The following is a 27,626-nucleotide window of genomic DNA, read 5'->3' on the forward strand; positions in this document are numbered from 1 at the left end:
TCTCTCTCTCTCTCTCTCTCTCTCTCTCTCTCTCTCTCTCTCTCTCGTGATCCACAGTGGTTTTCTTGGAAGTGATAGACCATATAATTCTCACATGTCAAGGTTTTAAGCCAAAGCCCTCAGGCACCACTTCTGATTTTCTTGAAGGATCAAAAATAAAAGGTTGCAACCCTCGCAGCCACGGGCTCCTGCAGCACCCCTTTGGTGCACCTGTCGTTCTCGTGCCTAGGAGGAGGGTGTGAGTCATAAGTGGGAAGGCGCTGGGCCTCGTGAATGGGCCTCCCCTGGTGTGTCCACTGTGGATGGGAGTGGGTGTCCCAGAGCCCTGGCTGTCCCCTCATTTCCTCCAGAAGGGGAATCTGCGTGTTCCCAGTCATCTCTGAGATTATTCTTCAAGGAGTTGCACTGGCTCTTGCCAAGTGTCCTGGGGCCTTGGACATCCGCCTAGTGGCCCTGTGGAGGCCTCCACCCTCCAGACAGCACAGAACTTGCTAATAAAATGTGAATTTTGGAGTCCGGAGCTAGAAAATATGACATGGGCACATAGTGTCATGTTTTGAAAAGTTAGGTTTAGATGCTTTGCTGATTATTTGTGTGCATGTGTTTTATGGGTATTGTGTGTATGTGTATGTGTGTTGTATGTGCATGTGTGTTGTATGAATGCTGTGTGTTTATGTGAGTGCTGTTTTTGTGTATGTGTGTGCATGTGTGTTGCACATATGTGTTGTGTGCATGTGTGCGTGTATGTGTGTATGTGTTGTGTGTGGGAGTGTTGTGTGTATGTAGATAGATGCATGTGCATATGTGTATGTGTGAGTGTGTCATGTGTTTATGAATGTGACAATGTGATTATATGTGTGTTGCATGTATGTGTATGAACGTGTATTGTGTTTACATGTGTTTGAGTGTTGTGTGTATGTGTGTGGTGCTGTATGTGTGTGTGAGTGTTGTATGTGTGTGAGCGTTATTGTATGTGAGAGTATGTATGTATTTGAGAGTACATATATGTGTGTGAATGCCTGTATGTGTGACAGTGTATGTGAGTGTTGTGTTTATGTATGTGAGCATTACTTTATTTGACAGTGATGTGGTGTGTCTGTTGTGTGTGTGTTGTGTGTATTTGAGGGCATTGTGTTTGTTTGTGAGTGTAGCATGTACTTGTGAGTATTACTTGTGTGTATATGTGAGAATGTGTGGTGTTGTGTGTATGTGTTAGAGTGTGGTTTTGTGTGGTGTGTATGTGTTGTGTGTGAGTGTGTGGTGTGTGTGTTGCATGTGTGAGTTTGTTGTATGTGTATGTATGAGAGTGTGTGGCTTGGGCGTGTTGCAGATGTGAGTTTGTGGTGTGCATGGTGTGTGTATGTGTGAGAGTGTGTGGCTTGTGTGTGGTGTGTGTGCAAGCATATGACTGTGACGAGGCGTGTGCTGTGTGGGTGCGAGGAAGGAAGACATGGGGGGAAGGAAGCAGATGCTGTCTTTCTCTCTGGTTTGCAGGATAACTCCACCTCACCCCACCTTAACAAACCCTGGATTTCAGAAAGAGCTGGAAAGAGTCATAAAGACTGTCTAGTTTCAGTGCCGACATTCAGCTCAGACGACCTGGAAAGCAGGCAGCAGTTGCAAAAATACTAAGCCTTACACTAAAATTAACTCCAGATGGATTAAAGACTTAAACATAAGACCTAACACCATAAAAACCCTAGAAGAAAATCTAGGCAAAACCATTCAGGACATAGGCGTAGGCAAGGACTTCATGACCAAAACACCAAAAGCATTGGCAACAAAAGCCAAAATAGACAAATGGGACCTAATCACGGCAAAAGAAACAGTCATTAGAGTGAATCGGCAACCAACAGAATGGGAAAAAATTTTTGCAGTCTACCTATCTGACAAAGGGCTGCTATCCAGAATTTACAAAGAGTTAAAACAGATTTACAAGAAAAAAACATGCCCATTCAAAAGTGGGCAAAGGATATGAACAGATACTTTACAAAAGAAGACATACATGAGGCCAACAAACATATGAAAAAATGCTCATCATCACTGGTCATCAGAGAAATGCAAATCAAAACTACATTGAGATACCATCTCACACCAGTTAGAATGGCAATCATTAAAAAATCTGGAAACAACAGATGCTGGAGAGGATGTGGAGAAATAGGAACACTTTTACACTGTTGGTGGGAGTGTAAATTAGTTCAACCATTGTAGAAGACAGTGTGGCAATTCCTTAAGGACCTAGAAATAGCAATTCCATTTGACCCAGCAATCCCATTACTGGGTATATATCCAGAGGATTATAAATCGTTCTACTATAAGGACACGTGCACACGAATGTTCATTGCAGCACTGTTTATAATAGCAAAAAACCTGGAAACAACCCAAATGCCCACGATGATAGACTGGACAGGGAAAATGAGGCACATAAACACCATGGAATATTATGCAGCCATCACAAATGATGAGTTCGTGTCCTTTGTAGGGACATGGATGAACCTGGAAACCATTATTCTCAGCAAACTGACACGAGCAGAAAATCAAACACCGCATGTTCTCCCTCATAGGCGGGTGTTGAACAATGAGAACACGTGGACAGAGGGAGGGGAGCACTACACACTGGGGTCTGTTGGGGGGAAATGGGGGAGGGATGGGGGGTGGGGAGGTGGGGAGAGATAGCATGGGGAGAAATGCCAGATATAGGTGAAGGGGAGAAGGCAGCAAATCACACTGCCATGCGTGTACCTATGCAACAATCTTGCATGTTCTTCACATGTACCCCAAAACCTAAAATGCAATTAAAAAAAGAAAAAACGAACAAAACAAAACAAAAATAAATAAAAAATAAAAATAAAATATCCAAGCTCCACCTCTGTGTCAGCCCAGCCTATCTCCAGGGACCACCACCCCCTACCCCCATGTCCTCGAGATTCAAGGCATTAGACCCCTGCCTTGGCAGAAGGGCCAGCTCCAGGTCCAGCGTGCGTTCTCATTCCTCAGTGCCAGTGTCTCCCTATTGAGCCTAATGGTTTCCAGTTGTGTCCCATAGGCATATAGGCTATCATCAACCCTCTTTAGGAGGATCTTAACATTTACTTCTAATGTTGTTAGCAAAAATCTTTTTTATCTTTTAAAATCTTAACCTACTTATTTGAGTTTTCTCCACTGGTAGAGGACATAAAACATCATTTGTTCTTTTTCAGTTTCCCAGTGCACCTGGCTAAGCTATAAATTTTCCTTTCAATGCTGCTTTGGCTGAATCTCTCAGTGCACTCATACTTTATTAGTTCTAAATAGTTGGAAATTTCCATGTTGATTTCTTTTTAAGCTAAGTGTTTCACATGTATCATGGATTGCCAAAGTTACAGGATTATACCACATGTTTTAAAATTCAGACTTGCCTATGTGAATTCATGTATAACTCGACACCTGAGTTCTTTTCTTTGTGTTCTCTGTGAAAAGTTGTTCAAAACTCAGATGATGCTGCTTGGTGAAAAATTAATATGCTTTGTGATAATATTGTGATGGGGATGGATTTATGATTTTGGGGTAATACCTGAATTGTTAGCTTTTGCAAAGGAATTTGTTGTCCACAAAAGCATCTTCATCATCTCAAACTCCATAATAAATAACTATACGTTGGTATTTATACAATACAGGTGTATTAGCCTACATATTGGTATTTGGATTTTCAAAAGAGAGATCAAGGTTTTCAGAAAAGATTGACCATCACCATTGTACTCTAACCTCCCATCCTTATATTGAATGGGGCCAAGGAAGATCAGTAATCACCAGCGTGTGTTAAAACGCTTGCTGTACGTAACAGCACTCATGCCTGAATAACCCTACTTCAGTTATCACTGCAGCCCATTAAGAAGGCAAATAGCTATTCTCATGTTATAAGACAGGAAAATTCAACTAGAGCAAGTAGAATAACGCATCAGTTTCTTTCAGTAACTACGTGATAAAGCAAGTATTAGTTTGTGAGTCCTCATAACAGCCCCATGGGGTAGATATCTGATCTGCATTATCCCCATTCCATAGATGAGGGTATTGAGACACGGAGAGGGCAAGGTACTTGCCCAAGAACACCCAGTTAGTGAGAGGAGAGCCCAGGATAAATGGACAAATGCATCCTTGCCCCCCAGGTGTGCTTTCTGTTACTCCAAACACTCTTTCACAATTATTTTACTGGAAACACAGAGTGTGGATATTCTTAAAGAGCTAATCCCTAATTATTCACAGTGCTTTATCCCAGCTCATTAAATTAGACCAATGGAAAGAAAAGTGTTATTGCCTCTGTAGTATTGGGGTTTAAGGGATCAGGGCAATTATCCATTATCATTTTGTGTTTTAAATAAATACAACAGGCTTTATTGTGAAAATACTTGTCTAATATTGGGCAGTAAATATTTAAGTGGTTTGGGTTTAATCACTATTATAGTCATACCATTACAGTGCATGAGATAGAATTTGTCTTGAGTTTGTTCATTAGATGGGAAGAGGCTGCATTTATATAAACTATATGCATGCGTGTAATACTACATTTAAATATGTGCATATATAAAGAGATGCTTTATATACATGGTCATTACAGAGCTTTGTGAAAAATAGAATTTTCTCCGTGCAATCTGTAGTTCTCTGGGAGGGGTTATTTCCTGACACTGTATGCCCATTTCCTAACAGAATGTCTCTCGTTAAGTAATTATATGATGAAGACATCCCAGCTGGGACTCTAAATTTAAGCCAAGTTACTATTTCTAGCAAGACCATTCTTTTGAAAGGTTGAGAAGTCATTCCTTTTATTTAACTCTAAAAGTTAAATATCAAATATGTATCATGTTTTCTCAAATACACAGCCATTTATCCAGGGTCTACTGCTGCTATGCACAGAAATGAACTCAGCCAACAGTGATGAGAAACCATCTTGGCTAGCCATCTGTCTGCCCCTAAGCTGAGGTGACATTTCCGCTCCCTGGCAGCAAGACACATGGTAGTTGAAGTGCCATTTTTTTTTAATGCAAAAGTCCCCAAGACCCAGCTCACTAACAATAGCTTTCAGAACCCTGCATCCCTGCCATCTTCTTCCTGTCTTTTCCAGGAGTCAGGAGAGAGCTCCTCTTGGTGCAAGGCAAGAGGGGCTTCCTGGAGGCAGTGTTTCAGAGCAAGGAGTGTGCTCACTTCATATCCCACGTTTGTGCCAGCTTGGGTTGAGACTCCATTGCTTTTATGTGGAATGTTCCTATTTTATCTACAGTTTGGCCTCCTTCCAAGTTGGCATGACAGACTTAAGTCTAAAGCCATGGAAATCAGAAACCAGTCAGCCTTGAAGAGAATGCTTTAAGGAGAACAAGAGAAATAAGCCGTAGATAAATTAGGCTTAAAAAGAGAGAACTTCTGGAAGAGACGGTATGGGAGTTTCATGTTTTCTTCTTCTCTCTCTCTCTCTTTTTTTTTCCCATGGTCTCTGATCTCGTTAGCATGTTCTTCAATTATGACAGCTGCTTCTGCAACATTTTGCCTGAAGATTATAGTGTCTGGCTTATTATATTCAATGGGAGAATGACTCGATCAGAATAATTATCACTACGCTGGGGTTTGACTCCTCGATCATATTTTTCTATTGTTCCCGGGGACTTGTGTTGTGTTCACAGTTCAGCCTCATCGTTAGCTATGCTTTGCTGCTCAGGCGATGTTAAATAAAGAAGAGGCTTCAGAAACGTGTGTGGATTTTTCCAAGGTGGGCTTGTGATCGCATTTCTATCTTTTTCTGATTTCTCAGGTTGGCATTCCACCAATACAAAATGTTTTGAAGTCACTTTCTGACTTGGGTAGAGCAAAAAAATCTAAGAACTACTTAGGTTCATGAAATCCACATGAACCTCCAAACTGCCCAGACCCAATTTTGAAAGTACAAATACAGCTGCAAACCCAGGGAGGTCTCAGGTCTGAGCGGTTCTTTCCCTTACTGCTGGCGTTCTTTTGTTCCCTGCAGACCTTTGCAATTCTGTCAGTCTTCTGGCTGTTTCTTTTCTTTGGGAGAGTTCATAGCACTCCTCGCATTTCAGACACTCTCTGTCAGACCTTTTCATCCTCATGTTTGGGTGATTTCCTGTCCACTTAATTCCTTCCTTGTGGAGCTCTGGAAATGGATGCACTAACTTGAAGCTAGATTTTTTGTTTTTATCCCAGTTCACAAACATGTGAGACTCTTGATGTTGTAGTAACAGTGAGGATTCTAACACCCCAGGGAAGACCAGCTGTGTGATGCTCCTGAAATAGGAACCAGGAAAAGAAAGCCTACATTTCCTGGACTTCACACTCCTTGTCTCCGCATTGAACTCTTTGCACTCTGAGATGCTATTTTACATCTGGCTTTTTTTTTTATCTTGATTTTTACCGGCTGTCTGTAGAACCTCTCAAAGCAGTATTCAGATTCCTGTAAGGACCAGACATAAGGTTCTCTCTTTGATAGTATTGTGAAGCACCAGGGAGGTTTGCACACAGCAGCTTTTAGATCACAGAAGAGCAGGAAATTACTTGTCCTCTGAGATGGTGCTGAGACTCCTGCAGGTGGAATCACTGCATACCAAACTGCGCGCTCCGATGAGTGGAAGTTGAACCAATTGCCAGCGCGGTAACAGCTTAATCATCCAGGGGAGACATCTCCTTCTCTTTGAGCCCGTGCTCCGCTCGCCCTTATTTTCCCTTGGTACATGTGACCCATTTATAAAATACGATTATTTTATTTTATTTTATATTTTTTTATGTTTGAAAAAAGCGACATTGTTTTACTACTATCCACAGGTGGGGCCTGCATGAGGTGGCTGGCGTGCTGGGCACCAGGGGTAACGTGTGGGCTGTGGAGATGATGACAGAAAGGCTGGAAGGAAATGGGGTGGATTTAAAGGCCAGGCCTAAGGGGTCCTCAGGTCCGCTTCTGGGAAGGGACAGCCTTGAGGAAGGAGTCATGGCAAGCCATAGCTAGGCCACCAATCAGATTAAGAAATTCTGAGAAATCTAGCTGCCCATCACTGTTGGTGTCCAGTTTCTTCATCATGTGGTCCAGGACACCGGGGTCCTTCTGGTTCTTTGTGAAGGCAGCCAGTTCTGTATTCATGAAGCTCAGAAACTCCGTCTTGGAGAGAGTGTAGTTATAACCATCTTTTCCAGCATACTTCTGGAAAACAGCAATCAGGGACTCGATGCACCGCTCAGTCTCTAGGGCTGGAGATTTTTGCCATGTTGGAGCTGAGCGAGGCGCGCGGAAGGCTGCGGCTGGGAGCGGCGCTGAGAGCTTTGGGCGCGCAGCGTGCGGGTCTCATAAAACGTATTTATTTAGTATGTGTGCTGTTTATCGAAGCCTCACGGGGTGGGATCTCTGCTGTTTTCCGCATGCCCAGGACAGAGCTTAGCACGTGGCGGGTGTTTCCCTCAATGTTGCTGAAACGCTGGAAAGAGTTCTCCAAAGCAAGAGTTCTCAGCAGGTCCCCTCCCACTCCTTTGTGAGCTTTTGGCTGCCTGTGACTATAGCTCTCTGATCAGCTAACTGATGACACTCAGATCCTGGGCTCCTTTCTTATGTTCCTTCTATAGAAATATATATATATATTTCTTTTTTTCTGCACAAAGATGAAATCCGTCCCAGGGTCTTGAGATTTATTAACTGTTGCCTGAGTCGTTTCACATGATGTCAGGGGAGGAGGCAAGCCCAGGCCCCTCACTGAGGGCTTTGGGTAATTCCCTCAATTTTGTAAAGATGTTGCGTTGGCTTAAATGATTAGCAGGAGATCCTTAAGGAGGACTTAACTTAAGCATTTAAGGTTCTTCTGTGTCTCTCTGAGTGCTCCTCCTGGGTTGCCTGGATTTTCACATCTGGCAGGCAAATTTAAAAAGGATTTTCGAGCCTCTTTTCCCCTCTGCTGATTTTCTGAGCCTTGTTGGAGTAGGCGTCTGTGTTGGGGGCAGGGGGTTCCTTCCTTCAAAGCACTGGAGGTCAGCCCCCACTGCCAGCATGTGGTCTGTGTTCAGGGAGACTTGCCAGGGACCTCCCAGGGCGTCCAGCTCTTAGAGGCAAAGGGGATCAAGTTACACAGGGCTTTTCTTTTTAAGTTCCTCTGGGAGAGCAGCCATGGCAGCCCAGGGGTTGGAGTTCTGTCTCTCTTGTAGTCTAATCTTGTCTGTGCTGGTTTATCCAGAGGAGTCGTGAAGTTCAGAGGAAGGAGGGTGTAGCTTCACTCCACCTGCTAATGGAGGTCCGTGGTTCGGCACAGTGTCCTCCGAGGATGTGCCTGTTCTGTTTGCTTCAAGCTGCAAGTCTCCCCTCCTCTCCCACCGATTAAGTGGCCACTTAGGAAGTGGCCTTGGGTGGGGACTGCTGTCTCGGTGCTGTTTAAGATTCTTCATCTCATTCCCCCCAGGAAGATCCCCATCACTTCCCAAGTTCCAGACTCCAGTACTTAAAAAAACTCCAGCAGCAGCACAGCCTGCAGGTCTTTGTGCATTTGAGGAGCTGATCTTCCTGCACACAAACCCGGAGCCAGGGAAGAGGAAAGAGGCAAAGTCTTCTTCCCATTCCAGGCAACTAGTGGGCAGCTTCAGGCCCCACCTCCAGGACATCACCCCGGGGCTCACATGCCCAGGCATCTTGGCAGAACTGTGTCTACACAGATGCTCTCTGGGGAATGGTTCCTGGCCAACTTTCTGTGTTTCTCTAACACAGACATGGTCATCAATGCACATGTTTGTACAGACAGTTGACAAAAAAAGAGCAGTAACATTTGGATGGTTCTTTTGAGTTTAGAGGGGGCTCTGCGTCCCTTCCCATATTTACATAAGGCATTAGGAGCTCCTTAAAATGACTTTAGCTGCTCTTTCTTTTTTGCTTTTCCTTGGTAAGGAGATACTCTGTTGAAAGTCTGGGGTGTGCCAAAGGCCTTCAGAGCTTGGGAACTTGGCAGTCTTAACTATTTGGAGACCTTGAAAATGAGTGGTGTTCACATTGCAAATGTTTTTCTCACATTCACCTTATCTAACATCAACACCTGATACCTCTGCGTTCAAAACGTTTTCTGCCTAATTCTGCTTAACCGCTTGGATGCTCTACCGGTGGTTCCTCCTTCTGAGTTGTTTTTTTAAAGACCTATTATCTTATCATATCTTATCATATGTTATTTTAGCTGCAACAAAATGGCAAAGGTATTTTATTTTTCATAAATAAAGAGCTGTTGCAAATTCAAAAGGAAATATAAATAGACTAGTAGGGAAAAAAGTAAGACCAGCGTGATACATAGAGCAAAAACACAGGTATATTAGTGGCATTAATAGATTGGTCTAATTATTTGGGCATCAGCAGTCTTCATTGATCTAAGGTATGGACCGAATACTAAAATGGTGTTACCCAAGGACAAGACGAAATGTACACCATTTGGGGAACGATACTCCTCACCATCCTGATATTCTATGCTCGTTCTTTTCTTTCTTCTTATTTATCTTTTTTGAAACAGCGTCTTTTTCTGTCACCCAGTCTGCAGTGCAGTGGCACAATCTCAACTCACTGCAGCCCCTGCCCGCCCAAATTCAAATGATTCTCCTGCCTCAGCCTCCCCAGTAGCTGGGATTACAGATGCCCACCACCACACCTGGCTAAATTTTGTATTATTGGTAGAGATAGCATTTCGCCATGTTGGCCAGGCCGGTCTCGAACTCCTCACCTCTGGTGATCCACTCATCCTGGCCTCCCAAAAACTCTGTGCTCTTTCTTTGGGTCTCTGCTGGCAAAGGCTAACAAGCTTCTGTGTTGCTTTTCATTTATTCTCAGATGTCTAGGATGGAAAGGCATTCTGAATACATTTGTTCTTTTTACCAATTGTCAGGGAATTCTCAGTAAGTAGCTTAATTTGGAGTAATAAAGGAAGATAAAAGTAGTCTGTTGTTGTAAAAAAGTAATTACTGTCATTGCTAATCATTTATCTCCCAAGGTGTTGTATTTTACTCTAAAGGATTTAAAAATAGTTTAGCTCAATGTCAACCACACTTTTGGGGCAAGTCAGGACTCAGCCAAAATTATGTAGTTTTATCAGGAAAAAAAATACATTATGCAACCTCTCCTGAAACACAGTGGAGCTAACTACTCTATACAGCAAACAGAAATGGGCATGGAGCATGCAGCCTTTAGACAGGTCACTTGAAAGGACTGAAGATAGGCTTCTTCCTGCTTCTTGCAGCTGATTAGAATGTAGATATGATGGCTTGAACTGATGCAGCAATTTTGGGCCATGGGGCAGATGTAGAGGACAGCATGCAGATTTGGGGCTCTCATACCGTGGAACTGTTAACTCAGCCCATGCACCATTTCACTTCTTAGTATTTTACATGAGAAGGAAATAAATGTCTGACTACTTGATAAACCACTGATGGGCTTGAGTTACCCCAACTGCTATCTGTATGTTACAGTCTCCCACCCACGTCCTGCTCCCGGCCTTCCCTCTCTTTCCACTACCACAGTCACCTCCACCTTCGAGGCTAAAAGTTCACCTGGTCACACTTCTTTGCAAATAGTCAGTAAGAAACAGGAAGGGAAGAAAGTGTCCTTTTGTGTTCAAAACATTTTCAGAACACCTTGCTAATACTACCAGATAAAAGTATTAGTCAACGAGTCCAGTTATCTTGATTACCTAAGGTAGAGAATCTTCCAAACCTGTTTGGACAGAAGAAAGGAGCCGAGACACAGCCCCCAGTGGATACCCCTTGCCAAAGTGTCACTCATCACTCTCACAGTTTGATCTCAGACTATCATGTCCTCGCTCCTTTCCTTCTGTTCTGTGGGATTCTTTAAAGAGTGCTGAGAAGTCTTTACATCTGATTATGCTCCACAAGCCGGGCCTTCTCCTCAGACCGGGCAGGTTTTGTTTGCAGCCTGCTTTGATCCTTCCCAGGAAGGACAGAGAAGGAATTCTGCTGCCTGGAACTGCTGCCCTCCTCCTTTGCCCCCGGGCCCCTGCTAGGTGCTTGGGGATGTTTCCTATTAGTGGACAGAGCTTCCCCTCTGCCCTTTGAACTTCGTTTTCTTTGGAGCAGGGAGGACCTGCCCTGGCTGCGGTGCTGTGCCTTTGCATTGACTTCACAGTGCAGAGGTTGTTGATGGAAGTCCATTATTTGCAGTCTTCAAGGGGCCTGAACATCCTTTGATCATGCAAAGTAAGCAGGATCCCTAAGATGTCCCAAGGGAGCTGTAGCAAGTGGGGGTAGCAAGGTAGCCAGAGAAGGGTAGGGTGACAGATTCTGCCACGTGGGAGTTGGGGAACATTTTAGGCAATTGTGGAGTTTGTGCAGGTGCATCTGGGGAGTTGAGAAGGAGCTGTGGCTGAGTGCGGTGGCTCAGGCCTGTAATTCCAGCACTTTGGGAGGCTGAGGCAGGCAGATCACATGGTCAAGAGGTCGAGACTATCCTGGCCAACATGATGAAACCCCGTCTCTACTAAAAATACAAAAATCAGTTGGGCCTAGTGGCTTGTGCCTGTAGTCCCAGCTACTTGGGAGGCTGAGGCAGGAGAATTGCTCGAACCCAGGAGACAGAAGTTGCAGTGAGCTGAGGTCATGCCACTGCACTCCAGCCTGGTGATAGAATGAGACTGTGTCCAAAAAAAAAAAAAAAAAAGAACTGTCTTCTTACTTACTCAGATATTCCTAAAGTAACTCTGTACGGTTACCACTTTCTCATGAGGTTAGAGCTCTTGTCCTCATTGAGTATCTTAGCCTGTGGTTGAGGAAGTGATTGCAATATTCCACTAAATGGTTTTTTTTCTTTAATAAGTTTTATTGGCACATAATTTACATACCATAACATTAACCCTTTTAATGTCTATGAGCCAGTGACATTTAATGTATTAAGAGTTGTACAACCATCGCTATCGTTTAATTTTAGATTCTGTTTTTCACCCTGAAAAGAAACCTTGCACTCATTCAGCAGTCACCCTCCAGACCCGGTTTCCTCACCCTGGCCACCATTATCCAATTTCTGTCTCTATGGATTTGCCCGTTTGGGACATTTTATAGAAATGAAACCATACAATACGCCATACAATAAAATCCTCTGTAATATGTACAGAACATCACACAACACAATACGAAGTGCTCTGTGAATGAATTCTTCCACTTAGCCTGAGGGTTTTGTTGCATGTATGAGTAACTCATTCTTTTATGACTGGCTAGTCTTCTGTTACATGGGTATACGACATTTAGTGTACCCATTCATTCATTGACAGGCGTTTGGCTCGTTTCCACTTTTTGGCTATTACGAATAATGCCGCTGTGAACATTCACATACAAGTTTTCGTGTGGATATATGTTTTCATTTCTTTTCGGTATGTTCCTAAAAGTGGTGTGGCTGTGTCGTGAGGTAACTCGATGTTTAACATTTTGAGGAACTGTCAAAGTGCTTCTGAAGTGGCTGCATTCTAGAGCCCTAAGAGCAGCGAATGAGGCGTCTGATTTCTCTGCGTCCTCATCAGCACTTGCTATTGTCCGGCTTTATATCAGTCATCCTGTTCTGTTTGCAGTGGTGTTTTGTAATTTTGATTTGTAGTACCTGAATGACTGATGATGCTGAGCATCTTTTCATGTGCTTATTGCCTATAAATGCATGAAATTATGTACTTATAGGCCAATTAAAAATTGGTTCTATATATCTATATAAATAAGTAGAGACAGATATTCAAATTGTTCTTATTTAAAAGCAAAACACAAACCCTACACAAACAGGTTCTGTTGAAGCTAATGCTTTCTTTCCTTTAGAAAAAAAAGAGTTTCTTTTTTTAATTCCAGCTTTTAAGTTGAGGGCTACGTGTGCAGGATGTGCAGGTCTGTGACATAGGTAAACGTGCGTCTAGTGGTTTACTGCGCATATCACACCATCACCCAGGCGTTACGTCCAGCATCCATTAGCTCTCCTTCCTGATCCTCTCCCTTCTCCTGCCCACCGCCTTCCAACAGGCTTCAGTGTGTGGTGTTTCTCCCCCATGTGTCCATGTGTTCTCGTGATTTGGCTCCCACTTGTAACTGAGAACATGTGGCATTTGGTTTTCTGTTCCCATGTTAATTTGACAAGGATAATGGCCTCTAGCTCCATCTAAGTCCCTGCAAAGTGTGTGACCGTGTTCCTTTTTATGGCTGCATAGTATGCCACGGTGTATATGCACCACATTTTCTTTATACAGTCTATCACTGATGGGCACTTAGGTTGATTCCATGTTTTTTCTATTGTGAATAGTGCTGCCGTAAACATATGTGTACATGTGTCTTTATAAAAGAACAATTTATATTCCTTCGGGCATATACCTAGTAGTAGGATTGCGGGGTCAAATGATATTTCTGTCTTTAGGTCTTTGAGGAATCGCCATACTATCTTCCACAACGATTGAACTATTAAATAATTTACACTCTGACCAGCAGTGTATAAGTGTTCCTTTTTCTCCACAACCTCGCCAGTATCTGTTATTTTCTGACTTTTTCATAGTAGCCATTCTGACAGGCGTGAGATGGTATCTCATTGCAGTTTGGTTTACATTTCTCTAATGATCAGTGATGTTCAACTTCTTTTCATATGATTGTTGGCTGCATGTATGTCTTCTTTTGAAAAGTGCCTGTTTCTGTCCTTTGCTCACTTTTTAATGTTTTTTTTTTTTCTTGTAAATTTGCTTAAGTTCCTTATAGATGCTGGATATTCGACTTTTGCCAGATGCATAGTTTGCAAATATTTTCTCCCATTCTGTAGGTTGTCTGTTTATTCTGTTGATAGTTTCTTTTGCTCTGTAGAAGCTCCTTTGTTTAATTGGATTCCGTTTGTCAATTGTTGGTTTCGTCATCTTCAACATGGAATTGTGGCTCATGCCTGTGTCCTGAATGGTATTGCCTAGGTTGCCTTCCATGGTTTTTATAGTTTTGGGTTTTGCATATAAGTCTTTAATCCATCTTGAGTTAATTTTTGTATATGGTGTCCTTTGTATAAAGACTCCTTTATATAAGGGGTCCTTACACCCCTGCATATGGCTAGCCAGTTATCCTAGCACTAATTATTGAATAGGGAATCCTTTCCCCATTGGTTGTTTTTGGAAGATTTGTCAAAGAGTAGATAGTTGTAGGTGTGTGGTCTTATTTCTAGATTTTTATTATGTTCCATTGGTCTATGTGTGTGTTTTTATACCAGTACCATGCTGTTTTGGTTAGTGTAGCCCTGTAGTATAGTTTGAAGTTAAGTAATGGGATGCCTCCTGCTTTGTTCTTTTTGCTTAAGATTGACTTGGCTATTTGGGCTCCTTTTTTATTTCATATGAATTTTAAAATAGTTTTTCTAGTTCTGTGAAGTGTCTCAATGGTAGTTTAATAGGAATAGCTTTGAATCTATATATTGCTTTAGGCAGTATGGCCATTTTAACAATATTGATTCTTCCTATCCATGAGCCTGGAATGTTTTACCATTTGTTTGCATCATCTTTGATTTTTTTTTTTTTTTTGAGCAGTGTTTTGTAGTTCTCCTTATAGAGATCCTTCACAATTCTAGTTACCTGTGTTCCTAAGTATTTTATTCTTTTTGTGAATTGTGAATGGTAGGTTCCTGACTTGGCTCTTGTCTTGACTGTTTATGGCGTATAGGAATTCTAGTGATTTTTGCACATAGATTTTTGTATCCTGAAACTTTGAAGTTTTCTTTTTATCAGCTTAAGAAGCTTTTGTATTTACTCATTTTTAAATTGGGTTGTCTTTGTCTTTATATCTTTATATTTAATTGATATGAGTCCCTTATCAGATATATAATTCGCAGTATTTTCTTCTATTCTGTGAGTTGTCTTTACTTTTTTTTCATACTATCCTTTAAAGCACAAAGTTTTAAAATTTGATCAAGTCCAATTTATTTTTTTTTATTTGTGGTTTGTGTTTTTAATGTTATAGATAAGAAATAATTATTTAATCCAAAGTCACAAATATTTATACCTGTATTTTCTTCTAAGAGCTTTTAAGTTGTGTATCTTGTATCTAGGTCTATGACTATTTGGAGTTAATTTTTGTCCATGGTATAAGGTAGGCATCCAACTTCATTCTTTTCCATGTGGATATCCACTTGTTCCAAGTCATTTTTTGAAGACAGTGATTCCTCTGATAAAATTATGTTGGCATCCTTGTCATAAATCAATTAACCATAAGTGCAAGGGTTCATTTCTGGACTCTGAATTCTATTCTGTGGATCTGTATGTCTATCCTTATGTTAGTTCCACGAAGTCTCGATCAATATGGCTTTGTAATAAGTCTCAAAATCAGGAACTGTTTTAATTTTCTTATTTTATAATTTTATTTTAATAGTTTTTGGGAAACATGATTTTTGGTTACATGGATAAGCTCTTTAGTGGTGATTTCTGAGATTTTCATGCACCTGTCACCCATTCAGCATATAAGTACCCAATGTGTAGTCTTTATCCCTCAGACCCTTTCAGCCTTCCCCCTGAGTCCCCAGAGTCCATTATATCATTCTTATGTCTTGGCATCCTCATAGCTTAGCTCTCACTCACAGATGGGAACATACTATATATGATTTTCCATTCTTGAGTTACTTCGTTTAGAATAATGGCCTCCAACTCCATCCAAGTTGCTGCAAAGACCATTATTCCGTTCTGTTTTATTGTTGAGTAGTATTCCATGGTGTATATATACCATTTTCTTTATCCCCTTGTTGGTTGCTGGGCACTTGGGTTGGTTCCATATCATTGCAGCTGTGAACTATGCTGCCACAAGCATGCATATGCATGTGTCTTTTTCATATAATGGCTTCTTTTCCTTTGGGTAGATACCCATTGATGGGATTGCAGGATTGCATGGTAGTTCTACTTTTGGTTCTCTAAAAACCCTCATGATGTTTTTCATCATGATTGTACTGGTTTCATTCGCACCAGCAGTGTAATGTGTTCCTTTTATTCAAGACTGTTTGGCTATTTTTGGTCTCTTGCAATTCCATCTGAGTTAGGTATAGGATCAGCTTGTCACTTTCTAGAAAAAGGCAGCTGGGATTTTGATAGGGATTGCATGAATCTGTAAATCAATTTGGGGAATATTGCCATCTTAACAATATGCATCTTCCAGTCCATGAACATGGGATGTCTTTCTTATTTATTCAGGACTTTAATTTTCTCAGACAATGTTTTATAGTTTTCTGAGCACAAGTCTTGCGCTTCCTTTGTTAAATTTATGGCCAAGTATTCTTCTTCAGGCTATGGCAAATGGAATTATGTTGATCTAATTTTGGATTGTTCATTGTATCATATAGAAACACCATTGATGCCTGCATGTTAATTTTGTATCCTGTAACTCTCCTGAACTCAGTTATACACTGTAATTTTTCTTGATGGATTCCTTAGGATTTCCTGAATACAGATCATGCCACCTAAAAATAGAAATGGTTTTATTTCTTCCTTTATAATCCATATGCTTTTCCTTTGCTTTCGTTACCTAAATGCCCTAACTAGACACTCCAGTACAGCATCAAGTAGACGTGGTGAGAGCAAACGTCTTTGTGTTGCCATTGATCCTAGAAGGAACACATTGAATCTTTCACTACTAAGTATGATGGCAGATGTGGTCCACTGAGTGCTTTTGTGTAAAAATGACTGGCATTTCAGGCCCTTTCTTGGGTGTCCAACCAATCTAGTTTTCCTCGAATTGAGAGATTTCCTAAAATGTGGGGCTTATGCCAAAGTTCCCGGCAAACAAAGAAGACCTGGTCATCCTAGAGCTTTCTGACCTGCCTGTGGGGTGGAAGTGTTTACTTATTTATTTCCTAAAAGCAAATCTTCATTAGGGCTTATCTTTGCAGCTCAAACACTCAGTTTCTTTGCATCCCTGAGAATCTGTTTCTCCTTAATGAAATGTCACTGGAGATCTGAAGAGAATGTGTCACTGAGGGAACTGGCTGAAAATACCAGTTGCCAATTATGACATTTTTTCTATTTGAAAGATGCTTTGTTTTGAAGTCATTTGTTTCTTGTTTGTGACCCTGAAGTGGTATGGGGGGAGGAGGACTCTGGGTGGTCTTAGAGGCAGAGTCTCACTCTGTTGCCCAGGCCGGAGTGCAGTGGCACAATCTCGGCTCACTGCAACGTCTGCCTCCCAGGTGCAAGTGATTTTCCTGCTTCAGCCTCCCAAGCATCTGGAATTACAGGCTTGTGCCATCGCACCCAGCTGATTTTTGTATTTTTAGTAGTGACGGGGTTTCACCATGTTGACCAGGCTGGTCTAGAACTCCTGACCTCAGTCGATCCACCCACCTTGGCTTCCCAAAGTTCTGGGATTACAGGCATGAGCCACTGTGCCCAGCTGAGCCCTTGTTTTTAAAAGGCAGAGTCACCACCATCAAGTGACCCATGCTGCAGGTCAGAGCTGCCAGCCAGGTGAGCATGGTAGCCCATAGCATGCCACCACACGGAGTCCTTCAAGCTAGGTGCCACATTGCTAAAGCTTTCTTTCTAAAGTCATGTCTTAGATCCTGGGGGTTGGGGGTCTCTGCAAATACAAAAGAGGAGATAGTTGAAACAACTCCCCACCTCCCTAAAACTCTATGGAGATTCATACATACACTCCTTCAATTGCCACTCACAAGTTCTCGTCAAAATGCCCCCAGATTTACTCTTCTACCAATATCTAGTGGGCTCCTTTTGTGTTTCAGGTACGTGCCATCAAAGCAGTCTGGACAAAGGTTAATGCCCTTATAAAGCTTGCATGCCCCAGTTGGGATTTTTTCATATAATGTATTTGGTGGCAATAATAATTTCTCCAAAGTCTTCCCACCTGATCTGTGGGAAAAATTAGAAGGTCTGCTTATAGGTAAATTCTCTTCTTTTCTCTCTCTGTATTAATATTTCTACTTCTTTCTCTTTCTCTGTCTCTTCCAGAGTTCCTGTGACTCTCTAAATATGTGTGAACACGTACTGTACACACACACACACACACACACACACGTACATGTGTGATTTCAACCTAAAATGACTTTTTAGAAGCATGTCTAATACAAAAGAGGATGTCTCTAAAATAGCCGCCTGTAAGATGAAACTTGTTTTCAATTACATTTTCATTTCATTCAGAAAAATTCCCATTTGAACAAAATTGTTTTGTATGAGTTCTCAAAAATGAAGAATTTTTTGAATGTAAATAACGTACGAAATCATCACTCCCTATTTCATTTATTCAACTAATGTTGATGAAACGTCTGTTTTTTTTTCTTAGGCAGTTTGGGGGCTGAGGGTCCAAGAGAGGGGTGGCCAGAAATCCCTGCTGCTTTTGCATTGAGATGGGAGTGTTGGTGGGGGACTCGATGGCAAACGAGAGAAGCAGATACCATGTTGGGAGCGAAAAGGGCTGGGGTCACAGCAAAGCTGCAGAGAGGACAGAGTGTGATGGGGCCACCCCTGCAGATGGGTGGAGGGGAACGCGACTCCCAGGAACCTCACTTTGGAGCAGAGATGAGTGAAGTGAAGAAGGAGCACTGTGAATATCTCGGGGGGAGCTGTTCAAGTGAGGGAACAGGTAGTGCCAGAGCCCAGAGGCTCGAATGCGCTAGGCGCGTTGGAGGAAGAGTAAGGGTGAGATGGCCATGTGGCTGGAGCAGAGTGAAGTGGGAAGGCAGTGGGGAATGCAGCAGGGACGTGGCAGGGTCCTCACCATGTGGTCCAGGGAGGCCACGTGTGTCCACGATTGGAGCTGTTCCCAATATCCCCGATCCTTTCAATTCTTCAGGAACAGAAGTCCTGATGGTTAGCTGAGCACTCAAGTACCCAGAATGATCCCTGCCCTTTCCAGCCTCCTTTGTAACTCGGCATGGCCTGATGATTGTGCTCAAACTTCTGATACATACAGGCAGTTACATATATTACTAGAGGCACCAGAAACTTCCAGGACGTCACCGTAAAGATAGGGGCATTGCCTACTTTGTAATGGCTCGAATGTGAATATAATGGCAGGACCCCAGCAGCTGTATTGAATCATCAGGTGGCCTAGGAGTAGAAACAACAGAGCCCGAGTCTCTGACTCCATAAAATTCCCCGACTGTCCGAGAACCCAAGAGAGAGAGGAACTGCTCTCTTACCTACGCTGCGGTATGTGGGGGACTTCCTGTAACTCACCGCTGAACCTAAGCCTTTTTCACAGCCCATAGTAAGGGCTTCACAGTTTATTTGAACTCAACGGGAAGCTATTGGAGGGTCTGGGGCCAAGGAGCGATATGACCTGGTGGATCTTTTAAAAGGTTCATTCTGTATGCTATATGGAGGCTGGACTCCTAAGGGCTGAGAAGCGACATAGAAAGGTCTGTTGGAGCCACTGTGGTCATCCAGGTAGAGAGTAATTACGTTAGTCAGGGTTCTCCAGGGAAACAGAACCAGATCGAAGACGTATATGTTCAAATGGATATATTCACATGCATATATTCATATATATGAATGTATGCTAATTAACAGTATGCCTGTCTTACTCCATTTGTTTTGCTATAAAGAAGTACCTGAGGCTGGGTAATTTATAACGACAAGAAGTCTATTTGGTTCACGGATCTGCAGGCCGTGCGGGAAGTCTGGTGCCAGCGTCTGCGTCTGGGGAGGGCTTCAGGCTGCTTCCACTCATGATGGAAAATGAATTGGAGCGGGTGTGTTAGTTCACGTGGTAAGAGAGGAAGTGAGACTTTCAACAGCCAGTTCTTGTGGGAACTAAGGGGGAGGGCTGATTCACTCCTCTCAGAATCTCATCAAGTTATCCGTGGGGAATCTAACCTCAGGATCCAAACACCTCCTAGCAGGCTCCACCTCCACTACTGGGAATGAAAATGTCAACATGAGACTTGGCAGGGACAAATCATGTCCAAATCAGAGCACATATGTGTACATGTATGTGAGGAGGCTTATTATAAGGAATTGGCTCATGTGATTATGGAGGCTGACAAGTCCGAGTTCTGCAAGGGGAGTCAGTGAGCTGTAGGCTCAGCAGAGCCAGTGCTCCTGTTTGAAGGTCATCAGGCAGGAAGAAGCAGCTTACTTAGGAAAGTGTCAGTCTTCTGTTCTAGTCAGGCCTTCACTGATGGCACAAGGCCCACCCATTTGAAAGGACGGTGCATATTACTTAGTATATCAGCTAACAAAGATATACCTGAGACTGGGTAATTTATAAGGGAAAGAGGCTTAATTGACTCACAGTTCCAGTGGGCTGAGGAGGCCTGAGGAAACTTGCAACCATAGCGGAGGGGAAGCAAACACGTCCTTCTTCACGTGGCAGCAGGAAGGAGTGCCAAGCGAGGCGGGGAAGTCCCTTATAAAACCCTCCGATCTCACGAGAACTCACTCACTATCACAAGAGCAGCCTGGGGAACCGTGCCCATGATTTGGTTACCTCCCACTGGGTCCTTCCCACAGCACCTGGGGAACTACAGTTCCAGATGGGGTTTGGGTGGGAAGCCACCTCACTTAGTCTACTGATTCAAAAGTTAATCTCATCCAAAAACATCCAGACACAACAAAATAATGTTCGACCAAATATCTGGACACCCCACGGCCCGATGGGGTTGACACATAAAAGCAGCCATTCCCATGTTTACTTAGATGAAGGAGGAAGGGAGAGAGATGATGGAAGCGATCACATTTCAGATGCTTTCGACTTCAGGTGTATAGATTTGATTTGCAGAATCTAAACTTTTATAAACAGGCAGTCTAATAGTTCACAGCTCTGTAGCTACTTTGGTAGTTTCAGGAGCCTGCCTTTCAGCACCCCAGGCAGGATCCCTCAGGAAGCCAGGACCGGGGCAAAGTTGTGATTTTTGTGGTTCTGGTGAGACAGGAATTACACAGAGGAAAGAAATACCATTTCCTAAATTAGTTCAGTGAGGAAATGTGACATCTGGAAGCAAAGCACAAGGGAACCGTCCGAGGTTGGAAAGATGCAGGGTCCCAGGGTCTCCAAGTGTGCTTCAGGGAGCATGGCCAGGCACCATGTCCCTGCCCCATACTTGGCGATTCTGCCTATTTTTCCTAAAAGATGAGAACCAGCACCGATAAAGCATATGACAAAGTAGAGGAATACGAAAGACAAATATTAATCAAGGCTGAAGAAAACAGAAGTGGGGTTCAGACCAGGAGGGAATAATTCAAACACTGTTAATCATCCAAGTTTATCGACCGTGAATAAAAATTCTAAAAATGCAACTCCCGAGGCTTCCTGGCAGCACAAGTGAGAAGGGAAAGTTGGGCAGACATCTGCTTCTCACTGTTGGAGGAGAAGGAGCAGAGGTGTGGCAGTAGTGAAGGTGTCCTGCCACCTTGGTTTGCAATATGGCATGGTGGTTTCACAGAGAACAGAGGTGCTAATGCTGCGATGAGACCCCAGGAGTCTGAAGCCCCTTCAGCTTCTGCCAAGGCCGGGTGTCCCTGGAAATGCGCTGGCGGCATTCACAAGGGCGTTCTCCCATAGTGTTTTCTCAGCAGAGCTGAGGACAGGGCAACAAAGGAGGACTCAGAAGAGCCGTTTTATTTATGGCCCCTACTCTGTGCAGCTCCTCCCCTCCTGTGGCTTTTTATTGGGGTGTTGCTTCCTGTGAATGGTGTCAGGATAAGGACGCTGTTTGTTTTCCTGCATTGGCAGAGAGCACAGAGGGAGGCAGCCTGGCTGGAAGTACTGCCTCTGCCTTGGCTCTGGGACCCAGCGTGGGTTGTTCAACCTCCCGGAGTCCCACTTCCCTCCTGGGAGTAGTAGCCGCCACCTGATGGGCTTCCTGTGAGAATTAAGTGAGATGGAAGGTACCAAGTGCTGAAAACAGCACCCGGCACAAAGATGCACTCTGTGGGTGCTGCTGCCTCATATCAGGGGGTTGCTGCGGTTTTCAACTTGGTTTTCTTTTAAAAAGGATGCTATTGTTTTGAGCGACCTGAACGGAGTCAGACATTTGCACATCAGGGAATTTAAAAGTTGAATCCTGCAATGATGTTTCCGTATAAATGTAAATAGCTGATGAAGCAGAGAATCAGCCCCGACGGAGTGGCTTGAGTCACTTCTCCTCCGGGTTACCCAGTTGGAATCACCACTATCTGCAAACTGCAGTTAGCTTGGGACAAATAAATTGCATGGTCTGAGAAAGAGACGGAGCAGATTGACTTTCTCCCGTAAGGCCCCCAGGTATGTGAGTCCCCCAAGGGAATGAATGAGAAGCTGATAACCCAGACCCTTCCCCTCTCTGATCTACACACGCAGTGGAGGGAGGGGCAGTAGGTAGGGTGGTGTCTCCCTCCCTCCCTTTTTTCCTTCTCTTTCTCTCTTTCTTCTGTCTTTCCGTCCTTTGTTTTTCCTTCATTTTCTTTCTTCTTTCCTTTCTTCTTTCTTTTTCTTCCTCTTTCCTTCCCTCCCTTCTTTTCCTTCTCCCTTCCTCCCTTCTGTTTCTTTTCCTTCTTCCGTTGCTTCCTCCCTTCCTTTCTTGTCTCTGTCACTCCCTCCCCCCACCTCTCTCTCCCTCCCTCTTCCTTCTCTTCTACAACAGGGTGTCTAAATTCAAATCCACAGCTTTATCTGGAAAGCTGAATAGAAGGAGGATTTAGGAAGAAATGGGGCTTTCCTGTGCCTCCTAGACCACATCAGGGATTTGTCAGGAGTCATTTGTCTTTCAATGATTTTCCCTTTACCTGCAGACTGTACGTGATCTGTGCATCTGCATAACCCTGAGACTGGAGCCATAGGCTGAGGAACGGGTGAGCCGTTCATACGAGTTGGAGATTGACAGGTCTGGGAGGGATCCCCGCCCTCTGCCATCACTCCCTCTTCCACAGGCGTTATCACTAGGTAGCCTGAAAGCCATCTTACCCAAAACCAGAAAACAAATCACCCAGGTCAGGGGAGAAGTGCCTCTTCCACCTTCCACTACCTGAGAGAATCATTGCACACCCCGTCTAGAGGCAACGTGGGCACACCTTTCAGTGGGGAACCATCCTGGTTTGGGAATATTACTCTAAATCCCTCCCTGCAGGTCTGAGACGTGAACTTTGTAGGAAGGAGAGACAGCCCTCTTGAGATGTTCCATTTTAAGCCAGCAGAAGCCCAGAGAAGAAACAACCCTAGGACTGAAATAGAGACGCCTCCATTTTCATAGGGGCACTGGGGGACACCTAGAGGGTGAGCAGGGATAGGTGAAGGGTCCCAGACCATGGAGGGATCATCTGGAAGGATGGGGTCTCTCTGCAGGGTCCAGCGTGCATGGGTTTGTGCCTGAGGAGGGCCTCTGGCTGCAGCGGGGCAGCCGTCTATATTGACAGAATCCGCAGTGAACTTGCTTCTTACAGGAAGCTGAGTTTCAAAGCTGGCACGTGGGCCTTGGGATAATCATTCAGGTGTTCTCAGCAGGGCCAGTGCAAGAGCCTCCACTCTGACTTGCCTGTTCCCACGGCTCCCATCAACTCTACCCTCAACCACGGTGACCCTCTTCAAACATACGTCAGCCAGTGCCGCTTCTGCCTGACACCCCCGTGGCTCCCATCTTATTCAGATTGAAAGCCCAAATCCTCTACAAGGCATGCTTTGTACCCTCTCTCCGTACCTCCCCACCCCCAGGCACCTCCCCTGACCCTCTTCCCTTACCCCCCCCCTTCCTCCACAGCGTCCTCCTTGTTGTCCCTTAGATGCTCAGGCAAACGCCCGCCTCAGGACCTTTGCACATACCTGCCCTTGCCTGCAAAGTGCCCCTCCCACATCTGTGTGGTTGATAGCTCTGCCCCCTTTGGGGCTTTACTTAAATGCCATGTGCTTAGTGAGGCTGTCCCTGGGTGGCCTACCTCAGACTGCAGCCCCCTGGCATCTGTACCTTCTTCCTGCCTGGTCACCATCCTGTCACTGTCTATTTTATTATTGATCATGTTGGGTGCTGGTTCCCCACGACAAGCAGGTCATCTCTGTGTGGTGAGGCGTCTTGTCTGTGTTGATCTCTGCTTTATCCTGAGCATCTGAAGCAAAGCCAGGCATGTAGCAGGAGATCACCAAACACGTGTCCAAGGAACAGTGGAAGAAATGAATGGCCCTGGAGCACCCGTAGGGTTCAGACGGTTGGATTCTTTCTCTACTCTTAGAACTGGTGTCTCTTTCTCAGATGGAACTCCAGGAGAAATGTTTAGCTTGTGCCTTAGGGCCAGGCTGTAGAGAAAATACGCCTTTAAAGACTAGGGTAGGAAGCAGGCGGAGGCTGTCTATGTAAGAAGCCAGGGATCCGAGCCCCACTGAGTGCGTGAAAACCCAGACCCCACGCCTCAGCCTTCAGCTGCAAATCCCTGGGGAGAAGGATGGCGGGACCCACAGGGTCCGCCACCTTCACCTGCTCTCTGCCTCCTAAAGAGTCAAATCTGCGTCAGCAAAATGCATAGACTCCACTGTATACTCTCCTGCAGAAACATAATATTAAAACTAGGTTGCTGTCTTGTCTTCTCAGGAAAAAATAAATGACTCTCTGAGCAGCAGTAGCTCCCCAGAAGGGACGTTTTACACCCAGACACTAGAGTTATAAAACACAAAGCAAGAGTTGGGGTTTCTGCATGTGAGCAGGTTCAGCAGCCATCATTAGTGATTTCCAGGGTTGAACAGGACACGTCCTGCTCTCATGGGAAAATCAGTTTGCTGCCGACCAGCCCGTATTTCTGGAGCACTGAGTAACCAGCCTCTAATTCAGCTGTAATGAACCATGTATTCATGTTGCAGCCTCTGCCCTCTCTGGGGACCTCACGCCATGCCTGGCCTTGCAGTGCGTCTCGCACTTGTCAGCTCTGGGGTAGGACTTTCTTGCAAGGCTGCTTTTGTTTTTCCACGAAAAATGTGCTTATTTCCACCTTAAATAGAGATGGATCCTGCAACTTGCCCAAGATAACTATGGGAGATGAAAACCTCATTTGTATTTAAAGTCATGTGTACGTTTCTATTTCTCGCTGTCTCACACACGCGCACACACAGACACACACATACATCTTAAATGTCTGCAAACATGATACTAAAACACCCATTAAGTTAAATACAGAATTACAGCATGTCTGCCGGTTTCACTCTTTTTTGAATAGAGTAGGTCTGGGGTCCACGTGTCCAACCTGAATGTGTTTAAGTGCAGAAGAGGTGTCGAGCTGCTTTGGGGAGCAAAGTTCAGAGCCGTGGCCCGCCTAACTCAGGAACCTTACTGTCCTCCTGGTGACATCCCGCCCTATCCCTGGCTTAGGTTTGCAGGCCCTCTGTCCTGCTACTTTCTCACCAGCAGGACCAAGGGAATTCATGGAGGATGCCCCAGGAGACCCCTCAGCTCCATAGGCCAAAATACCTACCCACGTGCGGCTTTTGTTCGAATGCAGTCAGATTGCTAAATTAAGAGGGAGCCCAAAGAGGCAAATGTGCCCCCTCCCCCAGCCAAGGGTCAGGCCAGTGCAGTCCTGGGCTTCTGGCCATTACCTCTGTTCTTGGAGATGACAGAGCAGTGTCCCACAGCAGCACACCCACCCAGAGGCCTCCTCTCCGTCACAGCACAGCCCTCACACATCCCCACCTGGACTGGGCTTCTCTCCAGCTCTGTTGTAGGATTGCAAGCACCATGAATGGGGCACAGGACTCCACCCTGCTCAGGGGCCTCGAGTGTCCTTGGTCCTAGGGGCTTCTACGTCGATATCATTGTTCCTTCGCAAAGTCCCATCCCTGCATGAAATCATTCGCTATGTGGGGAGAGAGCCCTGGGGGGCAGTCAGGCTTTGAATCCCCAGCAACTCTGGGGCTGGGGCTGCAGGGCACCGGGCAGAGAGGCCCAGGGTGGAACGGTCTTCACTTTCTGCAGAAGGTTTCACAGGGAGTGTGGAGGGACAGGAGTGGCCTCGGGCTGTGGCTACTCAGAAAGGGCAGGTCTACAAAGTCTCCTTTGTAAAGAAAGAAAGAGTCCTGCATATGCACAGCAGAACACTTCAAATCTTTAATACCTGCTTATCCTGCTCAAAAATTGGTAAGAACCCACAGATTGGACTGCTTTCTAAATTTATGAACTGTGAAGCAAAAATAAGCTAAGTGTATTTTATGTGTTCTAATATCAGAGTTTGATTTTTCACTAAAAACAGCAGTAGCAAATGCTGTGAAGTAGTTATCAGAAGATGCCATGACCACTTTTAAGATGAAGTGTATATGTGTACGTGTGTGTGTGTGTGTGTGTGTGTGTGTGTGTCTGGTGCATGTGTGCCTGACTCCCTACAGAACCAGCACATGCTGTGATAAGGAGCTAAGTGTCTTGGCCATGTAGGATGCAGGAATAGGGCCTTGGACCAGCAGCCATGGGGCCCCCTGGTAAGAGCATGTGCCTTGGGGTGAGACCTTGGCAAGCTCTATGTGACACCCAAAGCTAATTGAGGCATTACAGTGGGACGATGTCTTGTACCCAGACAATACGTAGACCTGAAGAACGTCAGGAAAAAAAGTACGCAGGATTTGAATTGTGCACACAGGCTTCCAAGATACGTGTAGGAAACCCTGTGCATGCACGAATGTTAACTGAATGCTCACCCTGGTACCAGTCACAAAAATGGCAGTCTGATAGCAAGCCGGTGTAGAGGGCCTGCGTGTGCCAGAGGCCATGCTAGGCACTTTACGGCACGTCAACCCATTCAGTGCTCCCAGCAGCAAGGGAGGTAATAGTATTCCATCTTATGGATGAGAAAACGGGGGTTCTCAGCGGCTTCAGGACCACTCAAGGTCACAGAAGGTCACAAAGCAGTGGAGCCAGGACTCACCTCCTACTCACTTTGTCATTGTACCTTCTTTGATGTGTCAGTGTGCTATCATGCTGCTAATAAAGATATATCTGACACTGGGTAACTTGTAAAGGAAACAGGTTTCATTGCCTCACAGTTCCACATGGCTGGGGAGGCCTCACAGTCATGGTGGAAGAGCAAGGGATGTCTTCCACGGCGGGAGACGAGAGAGCATGTGCAGGGAAACCCTGCTTATAAAACCATCAGATCTCCTGAGACTTTCTCACTACCAGGAGAACAGCATGGGAGAAGCTGCCTCCATGATTCAGTTATCTCCACCTGGCCCAGTCCTTGACCTGTGGGGATTATTACCTTTCAAGGTGAGACCTGGGTGGGATGCAGCCAAACCGTATCATTTGCCTTTTTGAGGAGCTTCTAGGACGTTTCTCTTATTTGTTATTTGCTGTAGTGACATGAGAAAAACGAAACAGCCACTTCTATCCCCTGACCCTATTCTAAAAATCAAACAAACACAAAGATGTTGACTTCTGTTTGTGTTCTCTGAGGGTGTTTTCGTTCTGTGAAATCCCTTGATGGCATGCAGTCTCAGACACTGTGAGAGTGGCATCTAAATAAACCTCAAACACCTAAAGAACACTCTGTGTCTTTTCTTGGGGGGTCATGTTGCTGTTTCTCATCGAGTAGATGCCGTTCGACGGAAACTTGATTGGCGCTAATTTAAAGATAGTGGCTAATTAGTCTTTATAGCAGGATAAAACTAATTTGAAGCATGCTAATGAGAGTGAAGTTTTATAGCAAGGAAGGTAAAATATTACTTTAGAACCCAGGAGGACTGGTGATGAAGGGTGTTTT

General features: G+C 44.5%; 1 protein-coding gene and 1 pseudogene across 2 annotated transcripts in view; one reads left to right on the plus strand and one right to left on the minus strand.

Moving 5' to 3' along the window:
* The window catches only part of TMEM132C (transmembrane protein 132C), a 431,755-nt gene that overhangs the window by 72,220 nt on the left and 331,909 nt on the right, over positions 1-27,626 (plus strand). The window lies entirely within an intron of this gene.
* Positions 6,765-7,256, minus strand: LOC116527235 (annotated as a pseudogene). Its single transcript, XR_004258443.1, has one exon. The product of XR_004258443.1 is annotated as a protein S100-A11 pseudogene (transcript).

The sequence above is a fragment of the Sapajus apella genome, unplaced genomic scaffold (genome assembly GCF_009761245.1).
Source record: "Sapajus apella isolate SASKATOON/1434 unplaced genomic scaffold, GSC_monkey_1.0 scaffold2, whole genome shotgun sequence".
NCBI classification, from domain to species: domain Eukaryota; kingdom Metazoa; phylum Chordata; class Mammalia; order Primates; family Cebidae; genus Sapajus; species Sapajus apella.